Genomic DNA, 10,154 nt, shown 5'->3' with positions numbered 1-10,154 from the left:
TCAATTGTTTGTATTGTTCTTTGTTGGCATATTTCTTTACACAAGCAAAATTTACACTGGGCAGCCTTTCTAAACAGAACATCTCTCATAACAATCAGTGTTGTAGGTGGAATGTATGTTACATAGGTTAGTCTGCCAGCTAGGTGGCATTTATTATTCCCCAGAATTTTTTGTTGTCCATCCGTTCAAGCTCATATCTATGACATGGTTTAGGCATAGGAAATGGAGATCAATATAATTGCACCTTTACTAATCCTACCAGGTGTTCTGTGTTACAGAAGTGCCTCTATTGTGCCATTTTGATACAAGCAAAACTGTATTATTATCTGCACTATTAATTACTGGTAATTCATTTTTAGCTCGACTTTGCGAAGAAAATGTAGAGCTATTGCACCCGCCCCGGCGTCGGCGTCGCCGTTGGTTAAAGTTTTTGATAAAGTCAAATATCTCTGTTACTATCAAAGCTATTGACTTGAAACTTAAAATAGGTATTTACTATCAAAGTCTACACCAGGAGAACAATCCCCATAACTCTGATTTGAATTTTGACAGAATTATGCCCCTTTTTAACTTAGAATATTTTATTAAAGTTTTTGATAAAGTCAAATATCTGTGTTACTGTCAAAGCTATTGACTTGAAACTTAAAATAGTTACATTTTTTTTGTATTTACTATCAAAGTCTACAGCAGAAGAAACAATCCCCATAACTCTTATTTTAATTTTGACAGAATTATGCCCCTTTTTAACGTAGAATTTTTGGTTAAAGTTTTTGATAAAGTCAAATATCTCTGTTACTATCAAAGCTATTGACTTGAAACTTAACATACTTATTTACTATCAAAGTCTACACCAGGAGAAACAATCCCCGTAACACTGAATTGAATTTTGACAGAATTATGCCCCTTTTTAACTTAGAAATTTTGTTAATTTTTTTTATAAAAGTCAAATATCTATGTTACTATTAAAGCTTTTGACTTGAAACTCAAAATAGTTATTTACTATCGAAATCTACACCAGGAGACACAATTCCTATAACTCTGGTTTGAATTTTGACAGAATTATGCCCCTTCTAATTTAGATTTTTTTGTTAAATTTTTTGATAAAGTCAAGTATCTCTGTTTCTATTAAAGCTTTTGACTTGAAACTCAAAATAGTTATTTACTATCAAAGTCTACACCAGGAGACACAATTCTCATAGCTATAATTTGAATTTTAACAGAGTTATGCCCCTTTTTAACTTGGATTTTTTTTTTTTACTGGCAAAGCTCAAATTCAGAGTCAAGCACTGAGAAAAGTCGAGCGTGCTGTCTTACTGACAGCTCTTGTATTATACGCCCGAAGGGACGTAAGTTATGGGCCTGGTGTCCGTCCGTCCGTCTGTTAGCAATTTCGTGTCCGCTCTGTAACTCTTGAACCCCTTGAAGAATTTCAAAGAAACTTGACACAAATGTTCACTACACCAAGACGACGTGCAGAGCGCATGTTTTGGATGTGTCATTTCAAGGTCACACTTAGGGGTCAAAGATCATATGAGTGTGTTTCGTGTCCGCTCTGTTACTCTTGAACTGCTTGAAGGATTTCAATGAAACTTGGCACAAATGTTCACCACACTGAGACGATGTGCAGAGCACTTGTTTCGGATGACTAGCTTCAAGGTCAAGGTCACACTTAGGAGTGAAAGGTCATATGAGTGTGTTTCGTGTCCGCTCTGTAACTCTTGAACTGCTTGAATGATTTCAAAGAAACTTGGCACAAATATATTTTGTCTGTCCGAAGTCCTATCTCGGACATGTTGGAACTTATTTAATAAAATGTCGTAGAAATGTCAACTACCAAGTTTGGTATGATCCATCAAGTGGTTTGTAAGAAGTCGTTTAGTTTTTTCTATTGCGGGCTTTAGCAGACCCGGACATCATTCAAGCAGAACCATTTGAATGAGTGAGTGAGAACATTACTAAGATACTACCGACCAAGTTTGATGCTGATCCATCAAGTGGTTCAAGAGGAGTTCTGTAAAAGCTTTTCTATTTTTAGCTCTGGCTGCCCTCGAAAATCCGTTAAGTGGAACCATTTGAATTTTGAGCGAGGACCACACAAATATGCTACAGACCAAGTTTGGTGATGTTCCATAAAGCGAAGGTCCATGAGAAGAAGTTGTTTAAATATTGTTCTATTTTCAGCTCTGGCAGCCCCTAAAAATTAGTCTAGCAGAACCTTTGAATAAACTTGAAAGAGGACCATACAAGGATGCTTCAGACAAAGTTTGGTGATGATCTATCATGTGGTTCTTTAGAACTTGTTTAAAGGTTTTTCTATTTTTAGCTCGTCTGATTTTTTTAAATCTACGAGGTATTTTCTTAACTTGATCGTCAGTGTCAGCGTTGGTTAAATTTTTTGTTAAAGTCCACTTTTTCTCAAAAACTATAAGAGCAGCTTTGAAACTTATTTATAATCATTAGATGACTATGTGGACTTTAACAAAAGTTAAATGCAGGTTAGGGTATGGCCAAGAACCATACCCTAACCTGCATTTTATCAGAATTATGGCCCTTTTTGTACTTTAGTTTCTAAATTACAATTTTTGTACACTAGTTAATCATCATTAGATGACTATGTAGGCCAAGAACCATAACTCATATACATTTTGTCAGAATTATGGTCCTTTTGCACTTAGAAAGTTTCCTGGTTAAATTTTTTGTTTAGGTCACTGTTTCTCAAAAACTATAAGAGCTACAGATTATGGCCCTTTTTGTGCTTAAAAAATCTTAACTAGAACTCTTTTCTTACATATTGTCCAGCACATGCAGACGAGCGATGGCGAGGTCCCTCAAATCAATCAAGATAAATTGAACGATAACATTAAATTCTTTTGTAGAGTATTTTTCGGAATTATCCGCTTTTGTCCGACCCTACTCTATTGTGTGTCAAACTTTGATAAAATAGGTAAAAACATGAAATAATGCTCATCACTAAACATCAGGAAAGAAAAGGCAATTTCAACCAGGTGTCTTCGTACCTCATTTACAGTCCTCTCTTACGGATTCGTGTAAGAAGGTAGTTTTAACGGGACAAAAATCTCGTCATGGAAGGCTGACGGTTTTTTATCGGAAAAGAAAGTTTAAAACGAAATTTCACATAGCACAACTGTCTTTAATTTAAACACACAGTGACACTAAGTTGGTAATTTGCTGTGCAGAATAATTCGCCATCATTTGCGCTCTGACTTACACTGGCCATAGCTTTCGCAGATGCGGCGGTTCCGTCGCAGAAGCGGTGGATAAACATGGCCGGGTGAATCTAATCGTAAGTTTTCTCATGAGTTTTACCTATTTGTTTTCAAGTTTAGCTGGAACCAACAAGTAAGACAGGAGCCCACACATGTACTCTTCCTGCCACAAACATCTGTTTTGTGCAATTCCTTGCCATTAATGTAAACACTTCTGTACAGTTTGAGGAGTGACTTCTGATTTTGTAGAATTTCGATTAAATTTGTAGATTTTTGTATAAAACGACCCCTGATTATGTCTACATTATAGCGTAAGTATGACATTATCAAACAACAACCATTTTCTCGTAATCGGCGAATTGTCATCGCAGGCATACGAAATGATTACAACGCATGGGCGGTGGATACAATTGCAACGCATTACGCTGTATCCAGTTCCACACTGGCCATAGCCTTCGTGAAAAAATATGGGAAAACTCATTAGAAAACACCGTAATGTAGTCAACCGGCCATATTTATCCACCGCTTCTGCGACGAATCCTCCACCGCCGTGGCGTTGGAACCACCGCTTCTGCGAAAGCTATGGCCAGTGTGAGTCCGTTAGTGACCGTTTTGGACATTTTACTAACCTTAATTGCTCTTTTCCCTGGGTAAGACCATTACATCACTTTGACACAAGACAGAAATGGAAAATGGATGTTTAGTAATAATGTGATATTGATTTTTACTGCCGTTTTCTGACTGTTGAAAGTAACTTGTATATTTTGAACCATATGTTACATAATCTACACCATGTTCTTATCGTAATAATTGCATATAAAATGGTCTGCATTTTGTATGTTTATAATATGAACGCATGAAAAGAATACTTTATTATTCATTCCCCACCCCCACCCCCCAAAACAAACAAAAATATGTATATATATATACAATGTATAAACAAAATTTCAATGGACTATATTGAATATTTGATTAACGTCAGACCCGATTCGATTTTTATCATCATAGGCAAACAAGAGCTATCCGTAAGACAGCCAAGCTCGACTATTCGAAATATTGAAGCAGGAAAATATTACCCAAAATGTTAAATATCAAAAGAGTTTTAAGTTCAAAAGGGGACATAATTTGACTAAAATGCATATCAGAGTTATGGGACTTGATGCTATCAACTAGTTTTATAATCCCGAAGGAACATGTGAAGTTTCAATTCAATATCTGCATTAGTTTTGGAGATAGTAACTTGCATGTCAAACTTTAATCAGAATTTTTAAGTCCAAAAGAGGGCATAATTTGCCAAAAATACATGTCAGAGTTATGGGACTTGACCAAGTGAGGTTGGTAATTGATCTAGAAAATGAAAAAAAAAATAAGTTTCAAATCTATATGCCTTTAAGTAATAGCTGTATGTAGCCTATTTGCACGCAAAACTTTAACCAGGATTTTCTAAGTCCAAAGGGGGCATAATTTGGCTAAAATGAAGGTCGGAGTTATGGGACTTGATGCTATCAACTAGTTTTATTACCCCAAAGACACATGTGAAGTTTCAATTCAATATCTGCATTCGCTTTGGAGATAGTAACTTGCATGTAAAATTTAACAGGATTTTCTTAGTCCAAAAGGGGGCAAAATTTGCCCAAAATACATGTCAGAGTTATGGAACTTGACCCAGTGAGGTTGGTAACTTATCTAGAGAAAAAAAAAGTAAGTTTCAAATCTATATGCCTTTTAGTAATAGCTGTATGTACTTGCACATTCCATAACATGTTTTGTTTTAGTTATAAACTTTCATAATCGTGCTTTCGACTAACTAAACCCCATTCCAGGAAATCATGAAATTGCGATGATGAAAGTTGAAACAACGATGATGAAAGTCAAAACCATGATGACGAAAGTCAAAAGCACGATGAAAAAAAAACACGAAACGACGATGGCGAAACGCGAAGTGATATTGCATAATTTCGGCTTTCACCCGAAGATCGTAGTTTCGAGTTTTCGCCATCGTAATTTTGACTTTCACCATCGTATTTTCGATTTTTCTTCATCGCAGGTTCATGATTTTGACATTCGAGATATGGGGTTCAGAAATAAAAATGACGATGGTCCAAACAGAACACCGTACAAAACCTTTTAAGGTCAAAGTTATTACGTGTTGTTTTACATTAACATTCGTACATCAAATAAATGCCCTTTTTCAAAGATGATATGGTGTCCCGTACGTAAGGGTATCGCCGCATATTCTGTGTTCGAAAAGTCGAAATAACGAAACCATTGTTGGAACCGCCTGCTCACTGTGATATTGGTTACCCCATGTTACCCTTGGCTCCTTTAAATAACCTCAAACACTACGTCATGGGTGTGACGTAATATTTAATGTTCATTTAGGTAGGCTCTTCATGACAAATGCAAATTACAGCTCGCGAAAATGCATGTACACTAGATCTACCGAAGTATCATTCGCACTAGTTTATAAATAGTCCAGGAACCAGCAAATTTTAAATAGAGGTGGTTGCTGAAGACCTCAAAACCAGGCCACATCACATAGCAGTTTTAAGGTAAGCCTAAATATTTAAGGTAAATATTTACATCCATAGGACTTGTATAACTAGTCCTACTCATTTTAATTTTAGTAATTCCTAATTAGGACTAGTATTTTCGAGTCAGAAGTTACTAGTCTACCGCCTAATTCAGTCCTAATTAGAACTACGTTTCTTCTAGTTAGGAGTCGGACTAGACTAGTCAGTCCTTCTTAGCAGATAGTTAGGCCTACTCCTAGTCATGACGTAGTCACTTCTTATTTAGACATGTGTGACGGAGGTAAGAGAACTGACGCGATCATTGGAGAACGGAGTATATTTTGGTAGATTTCTATTTTTTTTCCTTAAAAACGTCATACATGTCTAAAAATGAATTCTTTTTTTAAAAATGAATATCATCTGCATATGTAAATACTACTCCAATCTGCATTGCCTTTTAACTCGAATGGAAATTGCATTTAGAGAGTATCCGCGTGGTTAACGTCCCCGACTTTCTGAAGAGTCACTTAATTGCCCTTTACCACTGTCGGTTCGAAAGTCCTTGGAAAGTATAATCAATAGTTCAAAGTGAGGCAGCCTTCTATCTACCTTAGGGAAGGTCGGACGTTAGATACCAAGAAGCCCATTTTTGAGCTAATACCTAATGGGGCACATGTGGTCTTCCTCCACCACGAAAAGCTGGAAAGTCGCTATGTGACCAACACTTTTGTCGGTGTGACGTAAAACCTAGACCCAGTCCGTGACTCCAGTTACCTCCCCTGACGGTCAGATCACAAAAATATCAGATTGAAATTTAAAAATGAAATTTAATTACGTCACCAGTTGGACTACGTAAAACCCAACAATATAAGACTGATCAAGTTAGGATATGTAGGCTAAACAAAACAGCAATTTATATATAAATTAAATAAACCATGTATATCTAATATTGGCTTGATCCGTGTTACCTATTTTTTATCATGAGAGTTGCAGACAAGACTGTACGAGTAACATACTATTTCTTACGCATTTTGTCTTTCTGTTTTCTATATCAAAGTCTTGTCTTTGTCAGCTGCAGCTGACAATTAATACTTTTATGCAATTTTCGAACTAAATGCAAGTATGACGTCAATATAAAAGTCAAATATTTGACCATATCACATCTGTCTCGATGGTAACGAACTGTTCGATTCGAATGAGATTCTGGCCGTCGCGATCCGCAGAAATCACAAATATGTGATTTCATTTAGTCACCGAAACCAACTATGTTTTCAGTATTTCAGTCTGTTAGCCTCTACATATTTTAAACAGCCCTAAATTTTTTATATCCAGACATAAAAGCATACCCTCCATTTTATTAGTCAGAACATCGGTGATGCAGGGGTAACACTATTGCATTTTACTTGTCAGGCTTAAACATGGCCTCTCAAAAATGTGTGTGAAATTAGCCAGAGTAGCCAGAGTTCAGCCAGAGTTTAGACAGAGTAGCCAGAGTTTAGCCAGAGTAGCCAGAGTTCAGCCAGAGAAGTCATAACTCTGGCTGGCCAGAGTAGCCAGAGTTCAGCCAGAGAAACCAGAGTTCAGCAAGAGTAGCCAGAATTCATCCAGTACCCAGAACTCTGTAGGCAGAGTTTCTAGATTTCTAACATGTTCTGGCTAGCCAGAGTAACCAGAGTTCTGACTTCCTTGGCTACTCTGGCTAAACTCTGACTGAACTCTGGCTGAACTCTGGCTACTCTGGCTGCTCTGGCTAATTTCACACACATCTCTCAAAAACGAAATGTGAGAATTCGTAACACAGCTCTTCTTAAACTTTCTATAAGTATGTTCCATGAACAGGCTCAATCAAAGCTGCCTGCAACGTTTTCGTTTTTGTCTTGTTGGGGTTTCCATTTGTTCTATTAAATTAGTAGGCTACATGTATTTAATTGATATCAAATAACTTTTCTCATCTGCCATATCGGCGTCAGATATTTCTCTATCGTTGTGTCATAATGAAAATCAATGAATCGTTTTTTAAGCAACAAGAAAAAAAACCTAACTGCCGTCGAGTTTCGAACCTACACGGCAAAAGATCTGAAGAACATAATCAGTATAATTTACCGCTAAGCTAATTTGTAAACTTGTGGTATGAAAGCAAGAATTATCTATTCATGTATTGTTTTAACAATAAAATACAATTAAACTAAAAGAAATATTTACATTTTTGACCAATTACAAAACTAAAAATCTATTTATAATTATGTTTGTAAACATCACGTTATCGTTGGGGCATAGTATTTCAATTTGTGTTGTGTTGACGTGAATGCGCATTATATTATTACCTTGATTGCAAAATAAAGAAAAGCCCAGGGGCTTAAATAAATCCATTGAATTGTCCCAATACAACCTTTGTGCATAAACCACTCAAAGCTGCACGAGCTATATGTGAGATCGGATGAACAAGTCAAAAGGTCGGACATTAGTTTGACGGGTGGAACTGAAAACAGTCATAAAAAGAATAGAAAATGATGCAGTAGAAAAGCCGATGACGGCCTGATAGTAGCATGTTTTCACGGAAGCAGGTACGTTATAGCTTGATTTCTTTAAAACTTGGTAAAAACTAGGTGTGATTCTAAAACGTAGCTTTGTCAAATAGAAGGACTGTGAAGACTCTGCTTGAAATGCTTCTACTGACAAAATTCGAACCCTCGGCCTTCAGACTAGGGAAATAGTGTTCAGTCAATAACCGTCTGTGTATGCATGCCTTATTAAACATACATATCTTCTACAAAATAGAATGTGAACAGTTGAAGTACATGTGTTGTAAGACAAAACAAAAACAAAACATATTACCGAGCAAGATGACTTCTATAGAAAGTATTTTCTACTTCTTCCAGTAAACAATTCTGTATATATATGCTATGAATATTACGGGTCTGCCAGGTATAATTTTCAAAATGGAAATTTACCCGAGGGGTCTCCCGCGATCCGTAGACTAAAACAATTACTGATCGCAAAAAGATTTAACAACTGTGTATGATTACAAGGCTGTAATAAATCAACAGTCCACAGATAATGCTACATGATCGGTTTAAGTTCAACACCATATTTTGTTGGGCTACAGTCAAAATTTGAATAAAATCTGGTCTTCTGTCGAACCTCGGGCAATAGTTATACTATTGACCGGCAAGACATCCCTATATATGTATACTGCAGTCCGCTGACTTATATAAAAAAAGTCATTAATAGTCATTTTGACTAAATTATGGCCCTTTTTGTTCTTAGAAAATTTGAGCCTCGTCGTTATTTTTTGTTTGTTTAGGTCAAACTTTTCTCAAAAACTATAAGAGCTACAGCTTTGAAACTTTGCATATTTGTTAATCAATAATTAGGTGGCAATGTAGGCCAAAAATCATAACTCTAACCTGCATTTTGTCAGAATTGTGGCCCGTTTTGTACTTAGAAATGTTGAACTATAACACTTTTTTTACATACTGACCAGCACTTGCAGACGAGCGATGGCACCAACAGGCGGTGCTCTTGAAACATTTCGCAGTAGCACACTCTTGTCTAAATTCAATGTCAATTATAACCCTTTTTCGACTTAAAGGATTTGATTAAAGTTTTGCGTGCAAATAACTATCAAGCTAAGTGACAACCATAATTATGTATTTCACTGATACCTTCTTGTAACCGAAAGACGTGATCCTTTGTTGATTTTGTTTGATTTTAATGTAAATACAATCTTTTTCAACTAAAAAAACTGGTTAAAGTTATGTGGGCTAAAACACATGTATGTCATCAAACATTGTTTTTGGATATTTCTTTCCTTAACCCTAAAACAGTTCACAAAATTTTGAACATATTTGAATTGATATTGGCTCAGATTCTCGTCCGATTCCTGTTCTTTTAACATCCTTCGTTCATTAATCAATATGTCATAGTGAGAAAATGTATCTTTCATAGAAATATTATTCGCTCGACTGGGTTTAAAAAATATCTATGAGTGTTTCTCGTTATTTGATCGTTGGTGTCGGTTCAGATTTTTGCTTAGGTTCACTTTTTCTCATGCATTGTATGAGCTTTAGTTTTGAAACTTTGCGCACTTGTTTATCATAATAAATGAGCAAGTAGGTCAAGAACTAACTCTCGTATGCAGTCTGTCAGATCGATGTCCCTTTTTGTACTTTAATTTTGTTGTTGTTGTTTTGTTGTTGTTTTTTTGTTAAAACACTTGTTTAGGTTCACATTTCTCGAATACTATAAGAGAAATAGCTTTGAAACTTTGCAGCTATTTATCGTCATTAGGCGAGTCCGTTGACCAAGAACCATAACTCTGGCATTGCATTTTTCAGAATTATGGCCCTTTTAGTACATAGAAGAATGATTTTTTTAGTTAAATCTTTAGCTCCACTATTCGGAGACTAGGGGT

At 36.0% G+C, this 10,154-nt stretch overlaps 1 protein-coding gene across 26 annotated transcripts in view; it reads left to right on the top strand.

Moving 5' to 3' along the window:
• The first annotated feature begins 5,662 nt into the window (after positions 1-5,662).
• The window catches only part of LOC123524733 (protein phosphatase 1 regulatory subunit 42-like), a 61,242-nt gene continuing 56,750 nt past the window's right edge, over positions 5,663-10,154 (top strand). For 5 of the 26 annotated variants that reach the window (XR_006681332.2, XR_006681331.2, XM_053538526.1 and 2 more), the window contains exon 1: positions 8,066-8,304. The gene's annotated coding sequence lies outside the window, so the exon portion shown is untranslated. Of the gene's footprint in view, positions 5,780-8,061; positions 8,305-10,154 lie in introns of those variants that run through there. The other 21 variants (XR_006681333.2, XM_053538529.1, XM_053538522.1 and 18 more) reach the window with 20 other exon arrangements.

This window comes from Mercenaria mercenaria, chromosome 3 (assembly GCF_021730395.1).
Source record: "Mercenaria mercenaria strain notata chromosome 3, MADL_Memer_1, whole genome shotgun sequence".
Taxonomy (NCBI): domain Eukaryota; kingdom Metazoa; phylum Mollusca; class Bivalvia; order Venerida; family Veneridae; genus Mercenaria; species Mercenaria mercenaria.
The sequence above is the reverse complement of the archived record's forward strand: the minus strand, read 5'-3'. Positions and strand labels throughout refer to the sequence as shown.